Genomic DNA, 23,183 nt, shown 5'->3' on the forward strand with positions numbered 1-23,183 from the left:
CACATTTGTGTTTATTGCTAGTTTACTTTATTCCCAACAGTGAACTTGCATCTCACTCCAATTGGAAAGCTCTTCTTATCATGAAGAGCGCTTGACAATTGAAATAAAATTCTAAAAACCTGCAAAAACAGAACAGAAGACTGAATGGAATAGTGTTAAATATAAAGATAAAAGGGGCACGATATGTTTCACATTAGTATCTACACAACACATACTACAGATGTAGGTGTTTATTCACATTTAAGGGAGGACTCAAACTCATAGGAGATTGCTTCTTTGACAAGTCATTATCACAGAAACAAACAAGCAGCCTGTTAAGTTGACTATTATAGGACTTGTTCTGTTTCTTGTATAATAGCTCACTATAAGCACTCGGACGCTTTCCTGCCAAATCCACATTATACATGTATAATAAATAAATGAATACATACTCCTAGACTGTGGCTTATGATAAAGAATTTAAGATATCACAAAGACAGTGACATATCTTCTAGTAAAAATATGACCAAATTCAAGGTTAAAAAGTTGATTTCGGCCACAAATGGCAAAGCACATCCATCACTCAAATTATTTAGGTAAAAGGCATCGCTGTGTAAATGTATCTGTGATGATTGTATAGTCTTTGCTGTCGTGACAAATACTGATAATGGTTCAAATGTATCAGAATGAACATGAGAAATAGGGAGCACACCGGGAAAATTGACAATATTCTGTTAACTTTTAGAATTTAGGAGTAGCAGGCAAGCAAATCAATTGAAACAAGATTTTTTTTTTTTAAATGTTTATTGATTACGAATTTTCTACACCATAACAGAAAGATAATAGGTTATAAACAACCATTTTGCAAGAATGTATCCTAACACGTACTGAGGCAATTATGGCACTGTGCTTGTGAGACAAAAATAAAGGAAGGATAAAATGTAGGGTATCTTTGACAGGGCAACCTTTTGTCTCCTTTTTTTCCCCACTCGTGCCACCTCTGAGAATTCCACAAGCCTATAATATTGAAGCCGTAGCACCCATATGTCAATACCTTTCTAAGGGCAGCCTCAACTTTGATAATTCTGCCATGCACCTGTCTAAGATGGTTTACCAGGACCCGACATCTGGCCCCTCAGGGCTCCAGCCGTTTCTTGTCAGATCTCTTTGGGACATCAACTTCCCAAGGTTAAGAAGAACCTTCTGGTGTCTTGGTAAATTCCACTCTCCCAAGAACCTCATTAAGACACTTTCAAAGGAATATGACATGGCACCCTTTAGGTAACAGATCTGAAAATACCTTACCCAGTAGAAGGGAGCACTGAAGAAGCTCGGATCACATTACCATACACCCATTTCAGAGCTGAAGATAGCTAAATAATTTCTTGGCCCTCAGCTTGTGTTCAAATCTCAGATGATGGTCCCCACACACTGTTCTGGCAGCCCTATTAGCTCCAATTTTTCAAACCCTTCACGTTTCCTATGTTCCATTAAAATGTTATCTGACCTGACCAACTCACTCTCCATCCAGTGAGTCATGGCTGAGGCCTCCCCACACCTTCTGCACAGCAACTGTGGATTTATGTAACTTGGTCTTCAAACTCCCTGGTCCGTCCAAAGTAAGCGAACATTTATAAGAGTACGCTTTGGTCTATGGCCAGGTTTGTGCCATCTTCCACCATGGAAGTCAACTAACGGCAAAATGATATGTAGGCTATGTAAAGGGGGACAGGAAGATATTTTGCACTTGGTATGTCTGTGTCCTGAAATAGAAGCAGAAAGGAAAGCAATCCTCAGGCGGTTATTTAATGCTCGAGGTATAAGAACTTGTAGACAAGCAATAATGGCATGTCTAAGCCCGACGATTTACCGATGAATGCTGCTTTTGTAAAAATTTTAACTGTGATTGCGAAAGGCCTTAACGAAAAGGTTATATAGTTTTCCTCTTTTCAAAAGATTAGCATTATTATTTGTATGATGTTCTTAAACTTTTTAGTGTTGAAGATATTTTAATGTGTACTATTTTTGTAAGATTTTAATTAATCAAACAAATAAACTTAAACTTGAAACTTGAAACTTGTAACTTGGTCGGAGCTGCGACCCCATACAGTAAATGCAAATAAATTCAATGTCCCATCAAGTCCTGTCCATTTTCAGTAAAATCCTCAGGCTTAGGAGCAAAAGCACACTCGGAGGCAAAAACAAAATTTTATGCACCCAAGATGAGCTCCACTACAAATTAGTCAATATTTCCAATCCCATCCCATTTCACAAAACACAGAATTGGCTGAATTACCCATGTGCGAAAAGTGCCTTTAGGAAGGTATAAATTGAACAAGTATAGTGGAATTTCTGCATTTGTAAAATTTGTACTGGGCATTGTGGGCGGATCTATGAGTGTTTCTGCATGGGTCCTCTGTAAAGCATGTTGAAGGCACAATAACCTGGTGGATATTTACTAAGTGTTTGCTTGTGTTCTACCCCTGGAAGTGCACAGAATTGTACTCCTACAACAGCAGGATTATGAATGTTCAGGGTTCTTTACTGGAAAAATATTATTTCAGTAGTGCTCCTGGAAGACTAAACATTGACGCTGATGACATACATGGAATATGACCACGCTTTTCTGAAAGGTTTCAACCTGATGAAATCACATTCAGGAATCAGAAAACTATGATTAAAAGGGATTTTGACAAATGATGTGCAGAAAGAGAAATTAGGAATAATAGGAACACAGATTGTATTTATTATTATAGTGGAAGTAAATCTGGAGTAAAACTTGAACAAGACTTCTATTTCTCCTTCGAGCCTAAATTGAGGCGACCAGATAAAGCAATGCTCTTATGAAAAGAACGGAATTAGCAAAAACGGGGTGTCCGCAGTTTTGTTTTTACTATTAGTAAACATGGTCTATATGATTGTACAGCGTCATTGCTTGAATTATTAACATTAAAGTAAGAAAATATTTATTATTGAACGTTTAAAAGCTATTTGAATGGTTAAACTAATCACAGTTGTATTAATTATGGATTAGAAGTGGTATGAGAACGTGCAGCTTTAATTATTTTTTGTGAAATTATAATAACTATGATGAACTGCTTTTTTAGACTCCAAAATGTGCTGCCTTAGCATCTCTTAGATGGATAGTGGCTGACTATCGGGTAAGAAAGACCCAGCAGGTGTAGACGCTGCATATTATGCTGCATTTTAAAAATGCAAGGATTACTGATTCTCAACATCTTTAGACAAACTGTCGAATGAAATTCACCTATGCCACATGCAAATACTGTTTTTTAGTACATACATATTCATCTGTTGAAGTCCAAACTACAGTCCTTGAGTGTTCTTCCTTCACAAAATGAACCGATCAGTATGCCTGCAGTAATACACACCAAAGAAGCACATTTCGTCACCGTGGAGGGTGGTGGGGTGAGCACAACGTTGACTTTCACCCGGACAAATGTTAGGAGAAGGTTTTTAGCCACTGCAGCATCTCTCTTTTCAAGGCCATGAAAGATCAATCATTTCATGCACATAGCTCTTTCGCTCTGATAATAACAAGTCACAAAATACTAAAATCGATAGGAAGGCCACAAGCTCTGCCAGCCAGAGAAGCTAAAAATAAACCGGGTGCAGTTCTTTTGCGTGATTAGATTCACACAGGAAATGACAAGCAGGAGATTTTACATAAACCAGACTTCTTTTAACCTTGTATATATATTACAACCAAACATCTGATTAAAAAGACCGGTCTTCGCCATCTCTGGTGGTTCTCGGCACCGCCAGGAAACAGCTAGAGAGCAGAATGAGAAGTGTACAGAAATAAAAAACAAGGAAACAGGGCTCTTCCACGTCTGCGCCCAGGATCAGGAACCACATCCTGGTATTCAACAGGGCCGCTGCAACGCTGCTCCAATTCAGGAAAGAGCTAGAAACACAACTCTTTAAAGAGCACTACATCACAATGGATTATCCATCCACAAACCAGCTGCCACTCCTATCACAGGCTGACTTTGTGCTTGGCGTTAACTTTGTACAGCGCTGTGCTTCTCTTTGGCGAGGTCTGTGTTATAGAAATACCATACACATTTACGTACATTATTTTATTTATTTATTTAGAACGCAAATTAAGATAAAATGCAAAAAAGAAATCGCATTTTCTTAAAATGTTTCTCTTTTTTGAGTACCATCCCTCAGAGATACCCCCAAAGCCTCCTGCAAGCACTTCTACAAATGGTCTTCACCTTCCTACTACACAGGACACTTGTTGTGTTGCGTGACAAGGTTTAAAACATTGTTTGATTACAAAGCTTCTGCAGAGAATCCCACCAGAGTAGGCCATCAAACGATGTAATTCCACATTCTTCTTTGAAAAGGCAAAGATGTGCCTTTGATACGTGGAACGATTTTTGTGTGCTTTTGCAGCTAACCTAAATACAGTATTTTATACGTCTTTCTCTTCATCTTTACTAGACACCCATTAAATCCGAAATGAGATTTCTGTTGCAGTCACTAGTAGCTCATTAACCTATCCTTTATGTGGAATTTACAGTCTCCTGAATCGATATACACTACAGTTCTTCTTTGTCTATTCAGACATCTGAATAGAAGCTGTACACTCGGCACCGCTACCAAACAAATATTGGCAAAGCCAATAGGTCTTGCATATGCAAGAGCTATTGGCTTTGCCAGTGTCTTTTGACCACGGCCACTGTGCAGCATGGCTTAAAGTTAGAAGAAAAGTACTATGCCGTGGCCAGCACTGGCCACATCACAGTGCTTATTTTTGTTATAGGGGTGGGCAACACAAACAATGGGAGGAAGGGAAGAAGCAACACGGACCACGGCGGGGTAAAAAAAGCATTACGACAGCCAGCGCAGGCCGAGTCATAGCACCATTTTTTTTAATTATGTCAGGTGGAGGCAAAGTGGTAGAGAAGAAGAAACAGACAATGGGTGGGTGGGAGAGAAGAAGAAACTGACAATGGGTGGGTGGGAGGGAAGATGAAACAGACCAAAGGTGGGTGGGGAGGGAAGATGAAACAGACCACGGGTGGGTGGGGAGGGAAGATGAAACAGACCACGGGTGGGTGGGGAGGGAAGATGAAACAGACCACGGGTGGGTGGGGAGGGAAGATGAAAGACCACGGGTGGGTGGGGAGGGAAGATGAAACAGACCACGGGTGGGTGGGGAGGGAAGATGAAACAGACCACAGGTGGGTGGGGAGGGAAGATGAAACAGACCACGGGTGGGTGGGAAGGAAAGATGAAACAGACCACGGTGGGTGGGAAGGGAAGATGAAACAGACCACGGGTGGGTGGGGAGGGAAGATGAAACAGACCACGGGTGGGTGGAGAGGGAAGATGAAACAGATTACGGGTGGGTGGGAGGGAAGATGAAACAGATTACGGGTGGGTGGGAGGGAAGATGAAACAGATTACGGGTGGGTGGGAGGGAAGATGAAACAGATTACGGGTGGGTGGGAGGGAAGAGGAAGCAGATCATGGGTGGGTGGGGAGGGAAGATGAAACAGATCACGAGTGGGTGGGAGGGAAGATGAAACAGACCAAGGTGGAAGGGAAGATGAAACAGACCCCGGGTGTGTGGGGAGGGAAGATGAAACAGACCACGGGTGGGTGGAGAGGGAAGATGAAACAGATTACGGGTGGGTGGGAAGGAAGATGAAACAGATTACGGGTGGGTGGGAGGGAAGATGAAACAGATTACGGGTGGGTGGGAGGGAAGATGAAGCAGATCATGGGTGGGTGGGGAGGGAAGATGAAACAGATCAAGGGTGGGAGGGAAGATGAAACAGATCAAGGGTGGGTGGGAGGGAAGAAGAAACAGACCATGGGTGGGTGGGAGGGAAGAAGAAACAGACCATGGGTGGGTGGGAGGGAAGAAGAAACAGTCCACGGGTAAAGAAGAAATAGACCATCAGGGAAGAAGAAACAGACCACGGGTAGGTGCGTGGGAGTGAAGAAGAAACAGACAACTAAGAAGAAACAGAAAATGGGTGGGTGGGAGGGAAGAGGAAATAGACAAAAGAAGGGGGGAGCAACACAACAACAGAAGGTTGGGAGGGATGAAGCAACAACATTCACTACTGAGAGAGACATCCATTCTGAAAGATCTCAAGACACAAAATGTTTTCCCTTGAGGATGTCAGACAAAGGTTGGTAGGGTAAAAACTGGGGTGGAGCAGATGAAGCAGGACTCTTAGGGGAGAGGGGGGCTCTGCACACAATAATTTTACCACAATGTAATCTGAAAATTAATAGATGCATTTGTAGTGTTAAGCAAGGAGCTTAACCTTGTAGGCTGTTTTTGATAGAATCAAATGGTTGGAAAAAACCCAGGGGTCCTACTTCAAGCCACCAGTCGATAACTTCTTGGTAGGGCCCTACACATTTCTCTGTATGACACTTTACTCCATGACCCTACACAATACGATACTTTATTGTACGATTCACCAGTTGACAACACTCCACTTGATGAACTGGACTCTAAGATTTGAAACACATTTTTATTAAAAAAAAAAAAAACATTAAAATTCAATGAAAAAAGAAAGGTTAAACCTTAGTTATAGTTAGGAAAACGATGTATTTTCTCTATACAAACTAAACTTAAAGTACTTAAAGTACAAAAACATTAGAAATTCTAAAGTAATAACTATACCTTAGATGTATTATTTGCACACCTTTAATTTACTTTAACTTTATTTTTGGTACACAAACCATACTTAAGATACACAAACATTAGAAATTCTCAAGTTATACTTATACCTTAAATTTATAAATTAAGCAACACTTTCAAATTATCATCTCACGCACCTCCATACACTTTGTATTGAACTCTGTTACCACACTACATTAACTACATCAGTACATATATGAGGATCCAAACACAGCAACGAACATGAAATAAACGTGATAATGGCTTTTACCCATACTTCAATATTTTTTATTGATGGTATGACAACGAAATAGTTGTACTCATTATTTGGCTTATGCATGCAATGTGCTCCAACAAGGCTGACTGAACATCCATCACCATAAGAACAATAGTTACTTACCTGTAATCTGTGGTTCTCCAGTATTGGTGTCTTTCATAGATTCACATGCCTGAATCATTCCCCGTCGTCGGAGTGGGAGTCCCACGGTACATAAAAAAGCAATAATATGCCATAAATATGTAGTAATACTAATAGAAATGAACCAGGAAGTAAAGCAGCCAATGCTACAGTAGGCAAAAAACTTCCACATCTATGACTCTCATAGTCATTATGTATAGTCCAAACTACAGCCAATCAGGCGCCAGCACCCACCAGAATGTTCTCCCCAGAGGCTCAGGCTCTCAGATTTTCTCGCAAGGAGTGAAGGTAAACATAATAGCCAAAAGCCTCTGAGGGGAGGTGGGCGGGTTGCATGTGAATCTATGAAAGACACCAATACTGGAGAACCACAGATTACAGGTAAGTAACTATTGTTCTTCTCCAGTATTAGGGGTGTCTTTCATAGATTCACATGCCTGAAACAGAGTAGCTAGCAGTACATATTCTTGCTGAACAGACGCCATGACATCAAGCTTGTCAGTTAGTAATGCAAATAACAATGCAAAGTGAAAATACACATATAGTATAAAGCATAACATAATGCAATCATGGGATATGTGAAAACATAATATATAAGAAGCGTCTGACAGCAGAAAGAAGGAGGTGGGAAACAGAGGCTCACCTTAATGAAACAGATTCCGTAGAACAGCTCGACCCACAGAAGTATCAGCCTCGCTGATCGACTCTAGACAGTAATGTCTGGTAAAGGTATGGCGACTAGCCCAAGTAGCCGCTTTGCAGATCTGCTGAAGAGGGACTCCAGCAAATAAGGCCGTAGATGAGGAGACCGCTCTTGTAGAGTGCGCTCGGGGCGCAGATGGTAAAGGTCTCCCAGCCTGTGCATGGCAAAAGGCAATGGCAGCAGATATCCATCTTGCAATAGTCTGTTTTGATACTGCCTGCCCCTTACGAATCGCACCGTAGGTAATGAACAACTGGTCCGAAGTGCGTACAGTAGACGTTCTTTGCAGATAGAATTTAAGACATCTTCTAATGTCAAGCGAGTGCAAAGCTCTTTCCGCAGGTGTTTGCGGGTCAGGAAAGAACGATTTAAGAACAACAGGTTCGTTTAGATGGAAATCCGAAGGTGCCTTCGGAATGTATTTAGGATTTGTGCGAAGTATCACAGAATCGCTTGTGAATTGCAGGAAAGGATGATGCACAGTGAAAGCTTGGATATCACTAACCCTCCTGGCGGATGTTAATGCTAAGAGCAGTGATACTTTCCACGAAAGAAACTTCAAGTCGGCTCTATGGATGGGCTCGAATGGGTGACGCATTAGTTGACCTAGGACCACATTCAGCTGCCATGTAGGAGGCGGACGGCGTACAGGAGGGAACATACGAAAAAGGCCTTTAAAGAACTGTTGGATAATTCTTGCTGAGTACAGAGAATTGGAACCATCCTGTCGATATCTGGATATTGCAGCCAGAAACACCTTTAAAGTAGCATGAGACAGACCTGTTCGTGCTAACTGCAGGAAAAAAGGAAGAATTTCCTCAGGTGTTGCCAAAAAAGGGTGAACCCCTGCTGAACGGCACCAGATACAGAAGCGTTTCCATTTCAGACTGTATGTCTTGATGGTAGCGGGCGCTCTAGCTTTGGCCAACACCTCTTTACAGTCTTCCGGAATGTTCAGGTGTGCGAACTCACGGTGTTCAGGAGCCAGGCCGCTAATCTCAACGATGCTGGGTCCGGATGGAAGACCTGACCTTCCTGAATACTGAGCAGGTTCGGGATTGGATGTAACTGGATCGGCTTGCTCTCTGACAGTAGGAGGAGTTCTGTAAACCAATACTGGCGTGGCCATCTGGGCGCAATCAGGATGAGTCGACAAGGTTCTTTCTTCATCTTCCGCAGAACCTTGGGGACTAGTGGAATCGGTGGGAAAGCGTACGCAAACGTCAGAGACCAATTGATGGAGAACGCATTCCCCAGAGAATTCTTGTGGGGGTGCCAGCTTGCAAAGCTCTGGCATTTGCTGTTGGTACTTGTCGCAAATAGATCTACATCCGGCCAACCCCACTGATGAAATATGTGTTCCACTGTCTCCTGGTGAAGCTCCCATTCGTGGGTGGTGATCGTTGTTCTGCTGAGTGCGTCCGCTAGGACGTTTTCCGTCCCCGGAACATGCACTGCTTGCAAATGCACATTGTGGTGAAGAGCCCATGTCCATAAATCCTGCGCCTCTTGAGACAGGAGAAGAGATCGAGTCCCCCCCTGTTTGTTGACGTAGTGCATGCTTGTTGTGTTGTCTGTTCGTATCAACACATTGGTGTTCTGAATGATGGCACAAAACGCCTTGAGTGCAAGAAAAATGGCTCTCAGCTCCAAACGGTTGATGTGCCACAGTTTCTGTTGCGCAGTCCATTTGCCGCTGATCGTGAGGCCTTGTAGATGAGCCCCCCAGCCCTCGAGGGATGCATCTGTAGTGATGGTGAGACTTGGTGCTTCTTGAAGGAACGCACAACCCTGACTCAGATGACACCTCTGTGTCCACCAAAGAAGAGACTTCTTCATGAGTGGCGTGATTTGAATGAGGTCCTCGAAAGTGCCCGAAACCTGCTGCCACTGCAAGGTTAGTTCCTCCTGAAGCGGCCTCATTCGAAGTCGGCAATTTGGAAGTAATGGAATACAAGCCGATGCCATCCCTAGAAAAGACTTGTATAGTCAGACAGAAACTGACTTTCTTTGCATGAGATCTTGTGCTAGCCGACTTATTTTCATTTGTCTCTCCTTGGAGACGAAAGCTCTGAGTTTTTGAGTGTCCAGAATCGCTCCTAAGAATGCTCTTCTTTGAGACGATTGTAATTGGGATTTGCTGAAATTGATTGTCAGGCCTAGGGATTGAAACAGGTGCAGACACTGTTGAAGGTGGCGTTGAACGGTTTCGTGAGAACTGGCCTTTATAAGGCAGTCGTCCAGATATGGGAAAATTTGTATTCCCTCCAGCCGGAGGTGTGCAGCCACTGGAGCTAACACTTTTGTAAATACTCTTGGAGCTGACCGCAGTCCAAAAGGAAGAACCCTGAACTGGTAGTCCCTGCCAGCCACCCTGAAGCGAAGGAATTTCCTGTGGCGAGGTAAAATGGGGATGTGGAAATATGCATCCTGGAGATCTAAAGTGACCATGTAATCTCCTGCTGCTAGAAGATGCAATATTTCCTGAAGAGACAGCATCCGGAATGTCAATTTCCTTAGATATTTGTTTAAAGCGCGAAGATCGAGGATCGGGCGCCACTCCCCGTTCTTCTTCCTTATCAGGAAGAACCTGGAGTAAAATCCTATTCCTCTCATCCTCTGAGGAACACTCTCGATCGCTCCTTTTTGTATCATCATTTTGATTTGGGTAAGCAGCTCCTTCAGGTGAGCTGGAGGCGGTCCTCTTGGCGGAACATTTGGAGGGAATTTTTCGAATTCGAGGGCATGGCCCCTGGCCACAATATCTAGGACCCATTTGTCTGTTGTTATAGACTGCCAGTTGGAGTAAAATTTTGATATTCTTCCGCCAAGTCGATTGTGAGGGTGGAAAGATGGTGGTGGCAGGTGAAAAGTTTCATTGTCGCTTGTCTTTGCCACGGTAAGTAGTCTTACCCCTGTTTGGGGTGTATTGAGATCTTTTCTGCCCATAAGACTGGTAGCGCTGTGTCTGATAGCGCTGATTACCTTGTCGGTATGTGGATTGTTGTTGTTGGTATCCACCTCTATTGAAGGACGTTCCTCGTCCTCTCGCTCCTCGAAAGGGCGGCTTGTGGAATTGTAGAGTGCCCAAGGATCTGGCTGTTTCAGTATCCTTTTTTATCAGTTGTAAAGCTTCCTCCACCTTGGGGCCGAATAAATATTCGCCATCAAATGGCATGTCTAAAACTCTGTTCTGAACCTCTTGCCTGAAAGCAGTGGAACGTAACCATCCCTGTCTACGGAGAACAGCAGCTCCTGCTAATTGACGAAATCCCGTAGAAGCAACATCAACAGCTGAATCGATCATCTCTTCAGAGATCCTTTGACCCTCTTGAAGAATTTGGAGTGCTTCAGACTTGGTTTGCTCAGGGAGGAGATCGATAAATGGTGCGATGTCAGACCACATTTGGCGGTCGTACCGACCTAAGATGGCCAATGCATTGGCAGCACGAACAGTTGTTGCAGCCATGGTGGACACGCGTTTTCCAATTGAGTCAAGGCGTCTGCCATCCCTATCCGGCGGCGCCGTAACTGCAGAGGACGGATTTCTGTCTCTTTTCTGAGCAGCCTGGACAATTACTGAGTCAAGTTTTGCCTGTCCAATTAGACATGCAGGAGTCTTTTCAGGAGCTTTATACTTTTTATCAATTTGTGGCAAGACTGGAGGAATGGAAGCCGGCGTTGACATCACCTTAACACCTTCCTTCCAGATGAACTCCACGATGGGTATTGTTCTTATCTGTCGTCTAGGCTGATCTTTGAAATCGTATAAGAAACATTCTTGTTGCGTATGTTCCATCTTTATATGAAAGCGTTCAGTCGCACGCTCCATCAATAAGTGAAAATTAGCCACATCCACCGGAGGGGAGGCCAACGCAGTCTGAGGAGATGTTGAAGGAGATTGTACCTGATAGTCCTCCCACTCCGATAAATCATCCACTTCTCCCTCTTCCCGTTGGTCTTCATCTTCCGAAGATTGCGGATCTCCCTCGTGAGTAGGTTGTGGGTGTGAAGGCGGACACACCGGTGGGATCACGGGTTGAGGTGTTTCCAAAGTTGGAGTTGCCGGCCCAGAACCTGTTGATTCTGAAGGTGGGAACCTCCGATAGTAATCGTCCAGCATAAATTGTAAGTTGGATATTAAATCCAAAGGCACTTGAGCAACAGGGTGACTCACTGGTATTGATACATGAACAGGAGATTGAGATTCATCACATTCCTCCTCTTGAAGTTTAATATGCAACTCCGATGGACTAGTAGCTTGTCCAAAAGTATTCTGGACCAACTCATTCTCACTTTCAGAGTCCAAAAATTGGTCTGGCACTTCAGAAGACACCTTTTGAGGTGAAATACAAAGGGGTGAAAGCTGCATTGCTGTTTCGCGCATTTGCCCTGATGCTTGTCGTGGCGTTAAAAACACCGTCGACGGAGACCACACTTGTAGTGTCGTGCATGATGACAACTGCGGCGTCGTCGGAGGATTCCCTCCCGATTGTTTTGTCATCGACGGAACACCTCTCGTCGACGGGACATTTTTCGCCAAAGGAACACTCGTCGTCGACGGGACACTCACCGCCCGACGGGACACCCTTCGTCGACGGGACACCCTTCGTCGACGGGACACCCTTCGTCGACGGGACACCCTTCGTCGACGGGACACCCTTCGTCGACGGGACACCCTTCGTCGACGGGACACCCTTCGTCGACGGGACACTCTTCGTCGACGGGACACTCTTCGTCGACGGGACACTCTTCGTCGACGGGACAGTCTTCGTCGACGGGACAGTCTTCGTCGACGGGACAGTCTTCGTCGACGGGACAGTCTTCGTCGACGGGACAATCTTCGTCGACGGCGTGGAGCCCGACGACGAGCTCGTCGACGGAGTCTTCTTTGTCGACGGTAAAGCCTTTAGAGGTGTCGACGACGAGGCGTCGACGACGGACGTCGACGACACAGGTCTTACAGAAACAAATACCATAGTTGGAGACGTCGTCGACGATGACATAATCATACCAGGTTTAGGAGAGGAAAATGTTACCGTCGAAGTCACTGTAGTCGTCGTTCTCGTCGACGAGGAAGCTGAAGAGGACATCTTAGTAGGTGGAGACGATGTCTGTGGTAAAATCCTCTCAGAAGACTGGGGAAACTTGAGGTTTGTCCCTTTTTTGGAAACAGAAGCACTTTCAGTGCCCTTGGTTGTGGGGACAGTCTTAGATATTGAAAGCATATCCAGTCCGTTAGAAGGTGGTTGTTTTTTAGTCAGCTTAGCCTTAGGAGATGACATTCCTTCAGGCGCAGGCCTCTTCCTAGAGGCTGAAGTGGAACCAGAGGCAATGCTGCCTACCTCAGAAGCAGGATTAGAAGAATCCTTTAGCCTTTTCAACCACAGAAGTAAACGACCCTATGTATCCCTGAGAGTCTTTTGAGGCATGGTTCTGCAGATCTTACAGTCAGAGGCCTGGTGATCTGGGTAGAGACAATAGATACACTTTTTATGTGGATCTTTTTCAAAAAGCCGAAGCTTACCACAGCAGTCACAGGCTCTAAAGAGAGATTTCTTAGAAGACATCCTTAAAAGTAGAAACAAATGGAGATAGAAGTAAGAAAACTGAGCAGAGCTCAGGGAGACTCCCTTTCACACGACGTGCGGTAGAAAATCTGAGAGCCTGAGCCTCTGGGGAGAACATTCTGGTTGGTGCTGGCGCCTGATTGGCTGTAGTTTGGACTATACATAATGACTATGAGAGTCATAGATGTGGAAGTTTTTTGCCTACTGTAGCATTGGCTGCTTTACTTCCTGGTTCATTTCTATTAGTATTACTACATATTTATGGCATATTATTGCTTTTTTATGTACCGTGGGACTCCCACTCCGACGACGGGGAATGATTCAGGCATGTGAATCTATGAAAGACACCCCTAATACTGGAGAACCTCTCTTCCAAATCCCTTCTTTAGGTTCTAAAAGTGGCTTGCTATTTCCAATAAGCTCACTCACTGTCAAACTAAACTCCCTGAAAATCAACTTACTCTTATTCTCAGTCCACCTGTACTGAACACTGAACGGTTCACTTTTCTTTCAAAAGGCCTACAAGGAGTTTAATTAAAGAAAAAGGAAATTAAAATTGTTGGGTGGTGGAAGACATTCAGGAAATGGGACTAAGGAGAAAAGTGTCCAAACGTAACTTATTTCACAGTTTCGAGGTCAAGGACAGGAAATTACTTTTATTCTTCCAATTTAATGAGAGGATGTTCATTTTAAATTAGACTTATTACATCGATCCATTTTTATACTTAACACATTTAGTTTAATTCCTATAGTTATTTTTATATTCAAACGTGTACGGATTTGAAATGTAACACATAATATCTCTAACTGACACACAATCACATAAAAAAACATGAATAAATTGATTGAATAATTGCACTGCCTTCTTCACCGAAAGGCCACATCCTTGCAAGGGATCTTGTTACAACAAACTACAAGAACTTACGCTGGACGAATGACACAATGGAGTAAATTAGAGCTATTGCCTCAGATCTCCTCAACCAATGACTTAACAACTATAAATACACCCCAGTACAAAGTGGTCACTCTTCACTAATAAACTACTGAACGGATGCCTGTTCATCAAAAACAAGTCCAAATAACAATCAAGCCAAAGTGTGATTGCGAGACTTAAAAAAAGATTTCCATAACTGCCTCCAGTCCTTTATAAGGAGTAACCGAAACAGAGCTCTAAGACTGGCCAAAAGGCACCCAGGAAACCCCGAAACGAGGGTAAACCCCAAAGACAAGAGAATAGTCTGGGTGGAGATAACACAAGTAAAGCAAAACCTCTTGGCTAAAGCCCTGTATTTTAGTAAAAGAAGAACTCAAGAGACGTTTGGAGACTGGTTAATAATCTAACAGGGTCCTGATGGTTGCCTTGAACTCAAACTTGACAGAAGCAAACTGGGTCAGCTTCTTAACTAAGCATGTTACTCAGCTTCGGAGGACACAGCACTTTCTAGCAAAGAGAAAGTTAGTAGAATAATTGCTTCGCCATCTACAAATCCAGTAACTGCTCGCCTAAGTTTTACAGTAAAGTAAACATTTACCCCAATTAACAAGAGCAGACAAGTCTGAGCACCTGGCCCACAAGGAATCCGGCAAGCGCTGTAAAAGACAAACCATACTTTTTGGGAGTCCAAACTGTCGTTAGTTTTCAACAGTGCCTTGCAACTAGAGACGATTCTGGACTCATGGTAAGGATCCATCATCACCCCTATTTTTGAAGGGGGCCACTCCCCAAAAACTATCATATTATAACATTATTAGACACAGAGACCAAACGCTTTGCAGGTCTTCTTTTAACAGAACTACAGCGCTGGGCGGAAGAAAAACAATTTTTTCCCTCTAATCAATCTGGGTTCATACAGAGCAGGCACAGCAACCAACCTTTTATCACTATCGGCCATTATAGATATATAGAAGCTGGAAAAGCAACCAATCTATTTTTGCTTATTAGATTTTAATCTTCATTTGACTGTGTGCAGCACAATCTCCTCTGGCAAAAACTGACTGACTGGGGTATCCCAGGTTCACCTACAGAATTCAATACAGTTGCTATACTCAGGTATCTGGGCAAGGGTGAGACTAGGTGAATGCTCATTCCTGTCCAGGAAAATCAAGCCAACCCAGGGCTCAAAAACAAGCATGCGTGTTGGCAACGTACCTATATAATCTCTTCCTGGCCGACTTGACTCTAGCATTGTACGAAGTAAACGCACATCCTCCAAAACTAGGAGACATGTACATCTTCTATATGCAGATGATGTGATATTATTAATTCAAACAAAAATCGGCCTCAACAACAAGTTACTCATTATTCATCCGCAAATGGGATGTCAATAAACGAGAAAAAAAAGGTGATGAAGTAAGTAAAAGAAAGCGGACACCTCACAGCTGGTATCTACAAGGTCGTCAACTGGAAATGGTTAAAACCGAAAGATACCTCGGGGTACTATTTGCCAATAAGGCATCCTTACTTCAACACAAACAGGATCAGCAGAGAAAGGGTAACAATATACTCCTTGCATTCCGCACCTTGCAGAGTTCCTCAGGAGGCCCTAATTACATGCCTCTCCTAAAGATATTGCAGCAAAACTTCCACTGTGTATCTCCTATGGGGTGAGGCCCTACGAGAGAGAACAGTGCCTACCACAAACACTATCTCAGATAAGTCTAGAATTTGGTTTGGGGCCTACATCAAAGTATGGGAGAGAATTAAGTTATCGCCGGATAACCAACTATGCCAGGCTCTCTGGCTACAAGTACAAACAAATAACCTTTGTCCTCCTGGCAGTTCTTAGACCAGACTATCAATGATCTGGCTGTTTGGCCGTTGTTGGAAAGCACTTTACCTCCAGAATCATTTAAAATAGTAGTCAATAACGTTCTGGAAAAAAACTTCTATGCTGAAAGAAAAAGAGGCCTTCTCAGCCAGATCCCATTGATGGTCGACCCTAGGTGAACCCAAGGTTCTTAAGCCCCAGCCCTACCTGGAAGACGGGTGGCCATTGCAGTTAAAAGTGCTCTTTATTAAACATTGCTATGGTTCCCTCTCATATTTTATCCATGCAGTGCCTTGGCTCAGGACCACCAACAACGTTCACTGCATACTTTGTAAGACTGGGAGGAGAACATCTCCCACATAACATGTCTGTGCCTGGCATGCTGCTTGAAAGAAGGAGGCTATTAAGAATGCTTTTTAACCAACGTGGCATACATACACGCAGGCAGACGGTAATCACCGGCTTTAAGTCAATTGACCCTATCTTAAATAGTAACTTTACTACATTTTTAGGTCTCGCCTACGCAGCGTGCATGCGCGGCATAGGAGGAGACCTTTAGGAATCGATTCGCTTTTTCTGCCAAAAACGTGCACGCTTTGCATTGCTTTCAATGGTAACGCGTGCACGTTTGGCGATTCCCTTGCGGGAGCAAGCTTTGAAACCATCTGTTTGTAATTAACTTTCCAACAGATGGACCCCCTGCTCGCAATCGCAAAGGAAAAGCTGTGTGTGCTCTCGGCCACACCCCCTTCCCCACCACTTCCACTTGTTCTTCCTTGAGGCTATTGAAACACTTGATATTACGCATGGTAAGCACTAGATGGCATTCGTCCTGTAACATGGTCCACCGCCTGCTCACTGCCATGGAGAGAGCTCGACTCTGCCGTGCTGTCGTGTTCTGTTTTTCAGCGTGCATGTGTGAGAGAGAGCTTACCCCGGCCGTCCTGTAGTGTAATGTTTGTCAGGGTGTGCGCCTTGTGTCACTGTGTCTCAGAGTTAGCTGGTATCCATGCTTCCGTCTAAAGAGAAAGCCGGCCCGCATCCTTGCTGCTTCCAAGGCGGATTTCTATGCGCATGGAAGCCCAACAGGTGCTCGAGGCCACAGATGCGAGTGTGTTCATTGTGCGCAGCGGGGGCGGCGGGACTCAATCCAGGATTACCTCACGAACCGTGTCCGTGTTCAAATTTTACACGGAGAGGAGGGAGCGCTAATAATGAGGGCATCGATGCTGCGATCAAGGGGAGATGGGTGGCGGGGGAGAGGTCGAGGAGGGGGAGTAGAGAGTCTGGGAAGGCCAAACCGAACCACGTAAAGCAGAGGGTCTTAAGTATGAAACTCACGCGAAAGTAAAGAGAAATGCATAACCTACACCAACTGAATGTACCTATTGATTTGAATGCCTTTACAGTTCAGTCATTATGCAAGGTGGCTCCTGTGCTGTGTGCACACAGTGTTTTTTGCAGCCGCCACACTACAAGCTCTTATTAGCATCTTATCCGCGCTAAACTACTCAAGTTATAAGCATCTTAGCACTAACTCTATACCTCAAGGGTCTGGTAAGATTAAATCAACAAGATTAGTTCTATTTCATAAAAGGGAGAATATTGTTAACCTTTCGCAGTGCTACATGTAGTCGTTTTACAGGATACCTGTTTGACAAAAACTCTGCCCTCCTCGGTTCTACGAGTTGTAGATATGCATGAGTTCTCAGAAGCGTAATTCTTTCCTCGTACAGAAATGCAGCAGCCATGCTTTTCCAGATGCCCACTCAAATGCATTCACTTTGCTTTATTTTTCCACCCTTGGGATACCTAGTCCAATGTATCTTCGTCGCTGAGTAACAGTGAAATGCATGTCTAGCACAGATCTGAAGTGCTTCAATATTTGAAAAGGAAATGGAGCCCAAGCTAACCTTATAGAACTCTCACCTGGGGCCCTTTAGATAATGAAGTTTAGAAAAAAAAATTACATGATGTTGCCTACTAAGGGGAACGGGATTTTGAGGGGTTTGTACGTCTGTTGTCACATGTCAGGAGCTCACAGAGGCCCACACACTGGTCACTATCCAAAACCCACCTCAGGGCATTGTTAGGTGTGTCTGTCTGTGCCGTCATTCTTTTTCAAGGGTTTGAAAAGTACATTCAGTCTTGTGAAAATAAAGGCTGTTCTGTTGAAGATGGAGAACCCCCAAAATAGGTGTTGAAAAACAGTGGCAGCGTTTTGTTTTCACCTGACGTCCTTCTTTTGTTTTGTTTTTTTGCGAGAAAGCAAACAGACAAACGGATGTACTTGTGCTCTGTACTTGCAAAGACCATGTGATGTGCCACAGAAGTAATTAATAAACCCTCTGTATGTTGCGTTAAGTATATTCTCAGTGGTAGGACTCTATGCAATGACTCATGTCTTCAACATATACCCCTGTGCCATCTGTTATTTGAATAGAGACGTGCCATCTGCCCATTAAATTGCCCCGTGCCATCTGTTGATGCAGACACTCCTTGTTTCTTAAATCTTAGAAAGAGCCCAGCTCTGATTTGCACTTGAGTTGTACATTTACTTCCTTCAGTAGTAGTTTCTTTCCTATTCTTTGCCTTAACTGCAGTGCACTTTTTAATCTAAAAGCTACTTCTGTAATCCCTGATGGAACTTGAGACAGAGCATTCATGGAGCTCTTCACAGATTCTATGGACAAATTCAGCTCGAACTCCTTTTAATGGCTGTATAACGGCCAAGTCTGTGAATGAACAGATTCGGGGGTGGCGGGGTGGTAGGGTGGTGTGGGTGTATCATGGATTAGCACTACTAAAAATATTAATGTATTAGTACATTTCCATGAAGGAGAGCTAGTTGTTGCCCAGCTTAGTCTGCCACTAATGAAGCCAGTGTTTGGGCTCTGATCCCATTTTGCTCCTTCTTGACTTGAGCAAGTTGTGCGACCCATGTGCTCTTTCTAGTATTTGCCAAACTAGTAGGCATCTAAAAAATGATCCAACGGCTTGTGTTTAAGTTCTGTAATAAACACATACACAGGGATGAGAAAGAAAGTACATATATTGAGAAATGAGTACTTCTCCAGTGTTCTATTAACTGTATATTCTTTTCACTATGTAACCCCCGCTCATCTCTTTCTGTCACAACTCCTTTTTTGAAGTAGAGAAGTGATGAAGTGCTAAATGAATACATAAACCTATATATATATATATATACACATATATACATACATACTGTTGCAAAGTCATCCTGTGCCCTGGGCACTCCCCAACTTTTTGCTGACTGGAACTGGTGGCAACTGACTCTGACTGACCCTGGGCTCTGTTTAACCAGGCCCAGGGCCAGTGCCAAGCCAAAAGGAGCACATTAGAATACAGCTAAGACACCCAACATACACTAGGGTACCCCTGTAATTGGCATGACCTACTCCATAAGCCCCTAGTACGTAATAGGGCAGGGGATTGAAACTACCAAGAAGTCTCCAGTATCCTGGGGCATGACAGTTTAGAGGCCAGCAGATTTTCTGCACTTGCATGTGTGCACTGCTGAAGCCTGAGGTCAGTTTAAAAGCAGAACTGGTGGCCAGGACAGCTTTTAAACCTCAAATTGTGCCCAAACTCGACTTTTGGGGTAGGGGCACTTAAAAATGAAAAACCTACCATGTTTCTGCATATTAGGGACCCCCAGGGTCACCCCTAGGTATCCCAGGGGTGGGGGGTCAGTTATCTATAAGGAGCACCCTTATAAAATGAAGTGTTATATGCCTGGGTAAAGTTAAATTTTACATTTCACTCCCCACATTGAATTAAAGAGCTGCTCAAATTCGACTTTGATGCTAGAAGGATTGGGTAAAAATTATCTGCAATATTTCTGCAGATTCAGAACCCCTGAAGTCTCCCCTAGTTGCACAAGGGGTGGGGATCCTGTAGAAATTAGGGAAATACTTATTAAATATGGTTTTTATAAGCCCTGGTTCTTGAAAAGTGGCCCAGGTCCTTTTCCCTATTGCAAACCCCATGGCCCATAGGTTAACATGGTAGGAAGTGATTGATTAATAAATATTGATAGGAGAGGACTAGCCGGACCATTCAAAGACTTCACAGAATGGTAGGAGTAAATCCAACAGTATTATATTGTTAAATTTCTCCTAAAGAGTACATAGAATAAGTTATGAGACTTTCTTGCTTGTAAGGCCAAATTCAGCCTTTCAGTGGTCTGCCCGGATTGGTCACAGTTAAGTGGATTAGCCAGGTTGCTGGGAGGGCCGTGTGCTGTTCTATAGGAATGCCAGGCCGGGAGGTGGCGTCGTAAACTACGCTCTTCAAAGGCAAGAGGGGAGGCCTGGGTTTCAGTCCACTATGACAATCGTGACCCAGAGTCAGGGCTAGGCTTAAGAAAGGTATGTGCAGATGGTAGGGGGTGTGTTTAGCCAGCTCTTACCTCCTTGTTGGAAAATCAGCCATTATGGATTTGGAAGAATGATGCACTCTGGGACAAACTAATGCCACACTCCACAGGATGTGGTCATAACTATGAGGAGTTGCCCTGCTCTCATTGGTCAGCAGTGACCTGGTGCTTGACCCAGAGAATTTTCAATAAGTATCTGAGAGGTGCAGGGCCCTCAAGATCTGCTGCTTGAAACGGAATGAAGCAAGAAGTGCCCTGCTGGAAAGTTTTTTTTACTGTGCAAGGAACTCTAAGGCCTGACCTATGAAGACTGCACCATCTGAAACTACAGCCCTGTGGATTACCTTGCTGCCAAAGGACTAAGAGTGGACTCCCTGCAAGCTACAGGTTAACAGAGCTCACCTGGACAGCCCCACAAAGAATTCAAAGCCTGGAGTATTTGTAAGGGTTTTGTTCAAGTGGATTGCGGAATTGAAGTTTCACACTTTCAAGGACCCTGTTGGAGATTCTAGAACCTTGGATTGCGTGTTGGATACTTTGGGACCCGCAAGCAGAACGCCAGGAAGGTGTTCTAACTGGACCCCGCTTGCTTAAGAAGGCGGCCCACTACAGTGGTGAGAATTCTTCAGAACAATTTATAAAGGTGTGTCCCTGACAGAGAAAACGAAATGACTTAAAGGGGCACTGTTGGTTTCTAAGCACTAGAAAGTGACTAATCTTTAGAAATTCATATCTCTGGTTCCCTACAGTGGATTATTTTCGTTTTGGTGTCTTTTAAAAGATAAAAATATTACCTATTTTTATAAATTGGTGTTGGATTTTTATTTTGTGTTGTGTCTTAATTATTTACTGAAATGGTGTTTTTGAATGCTTTACATACCTGTCTTTGAAGTTAAGCCGGTCTGCTCGCAGCCACGTTACCAAGGGTTGAGCAAAGGAATAATTTTCTAAGACCTATGCTAAGACGTGATATGCAACATGCATGTAATACAAACATTGCTTAGCAGCTGTGTCAAAAGCCTCATTTAATCAGAAACTCCACTGATAAGCAAATAGAAACTCCAATGGCAAAAAGTTTGCCTAATCGACACTCTGAAATAACAGACTCAGAATTACATCCCGGGTTGTGTCCATGTGGCCCGCTTATGTTGATAGTCATGTGCACTTTACCCGTTAGTTAGGAGCACTGTAGATTGTTCCTTCCTGTAGATGTCTGTAATTCAATCCGTATTGGCTGGATTTATCCTGCAGCTCTTGAGATTTACGGGTTTTTATTAGGATCGAATTGTAATAACTTTTTAATGAAATAGGTTTAAATACTATGTTGATCTACACTTTAATGGACTTAAATGTCTAGCTTAAGTATTTTTCATTCATTTTCATACTTTCTTTGCATTACTGACTGTCAGGTATTTCGAACACATTGAACTTTTCAAGACAAACTCCCTCTTAAGAATGTGTGTTTAAGGCACAGTCATTGTATATTTTAGTCTTGCTGCATAAAAATACTTCAGCACACAAACGTGTAATTACTGCACTGCAAGGAGCATTTTGATCATCGAATTGCCAGACATATTCCTTCGACTTCATCCCAATTTTCCCACTGTGATAAAAACCTCTTATTTCGGAAAACAACATGATACATAACTACCATACATAAAGACACAGCAAAAGTACATTACCCATTTTATACAGAGATGACACCAATTCAGAATTTAAACGCACAAATAAACAAGCATTTGCAATGCAATAGGTCTCGTGTTTACGCGAGTTTAAGCTATCAGCATTGTAAATGACAATGTCTTTTATTTATGTTTTAAAAACGAAAACAAAAATTAAAGGCATTGTTATTTACTAGGTCAGACTCACGTAAGTGCGAGACCAATTGCATTGCAAATGCTTGTTTATATTTCTTGCTCTGGGTCACAGTCTGATGAGTTAAAATAAGTGCCAGTCCCTAAAACTGTGCCACAGTGGGCCATGTACTTGCTGAAAAGGTGGGTTTATAAATCTTTCCAAAGGCTAGTAGAGTAGAAGTGAGTTTCAGTTCTGTATTCTCAGTGTGAGAAAACAGAACGCCTGATTCCCTGTTTAGGTATCTCCAGTAGAGGACGTTACTTTTCCAATGCTGCGTCTTCTTACTTTTGAGCTGTGGAGTTTCTTGCTCGGATATGTAACAGTCCCGGGTGAAGTGCTCTCCGCTGGCCTCCCCTTCAGTTCCGGTCACACTTGGAGGTACCGACGGACAGAGCGGGGCCTCTCTATCCGAGCCGTTGCCGGGTGAGGTGAGGCTTGACTCCCACACAGCGCTGGGAAAGGATTGGTCTCTGCATGGTTTATCTCCCAGATACGGTAGGGTGGCTGACCTAGCCACATGATTCTACTTACCTCAAAACCATGCCATACAGTTTGTTTTGATTTCTATTTTTCCACATTGTGAATACAATAGATGTTGCAGTAGCCGTTTTTTACAGCTTGGCCCTGACGAAGGCCTGTGAAATAATACACTTAAGGCAGAAACATGTTGACCTAATTCTTAGATGCTTACCTTACAGTGATATTGTCACACTGTTGTCACATCTGTTTTAATCTGACGTCCAGGGAGATATCATTAAAAAAAAAAATGTTTCTACCTTGACCGCCATTTTAACCACGCACTTTATTTTGAGC

The 23,183-nt window shown here is 43.5% G+C and overlaps 1 protein-coding gene across 1 annotated transcript in view; it reads right to left on the reverse strand.

Annotated features, from left to right (window-relative positions):
- Positions 1 to 23,183, reverse strand: part of RAB3GAP2 (RAB3 GTPase activating non-catalytic protein subunit 2) — a 586,520-nt gene that overhangs the window by 455,194 nt on the left and 108,143 nt on the right. The window lies entirely within an intron of this gene.

The sequence above is a fragment of the Lissotriton helveticus genome, chromosome 6 (assembly GCF_964261635.1).
Source record: "Lissotriton helveticus chromosome 6, aLisHel1.1, whole genome shotgun sequence".
Classification (NCBI taxonomy): domain Eukaryota; kingdom Metazoa; phylum Chordata; class Amphibia; order Caudata; family Salamandridae; genus Lissotriton; species Lissotriton helveticus.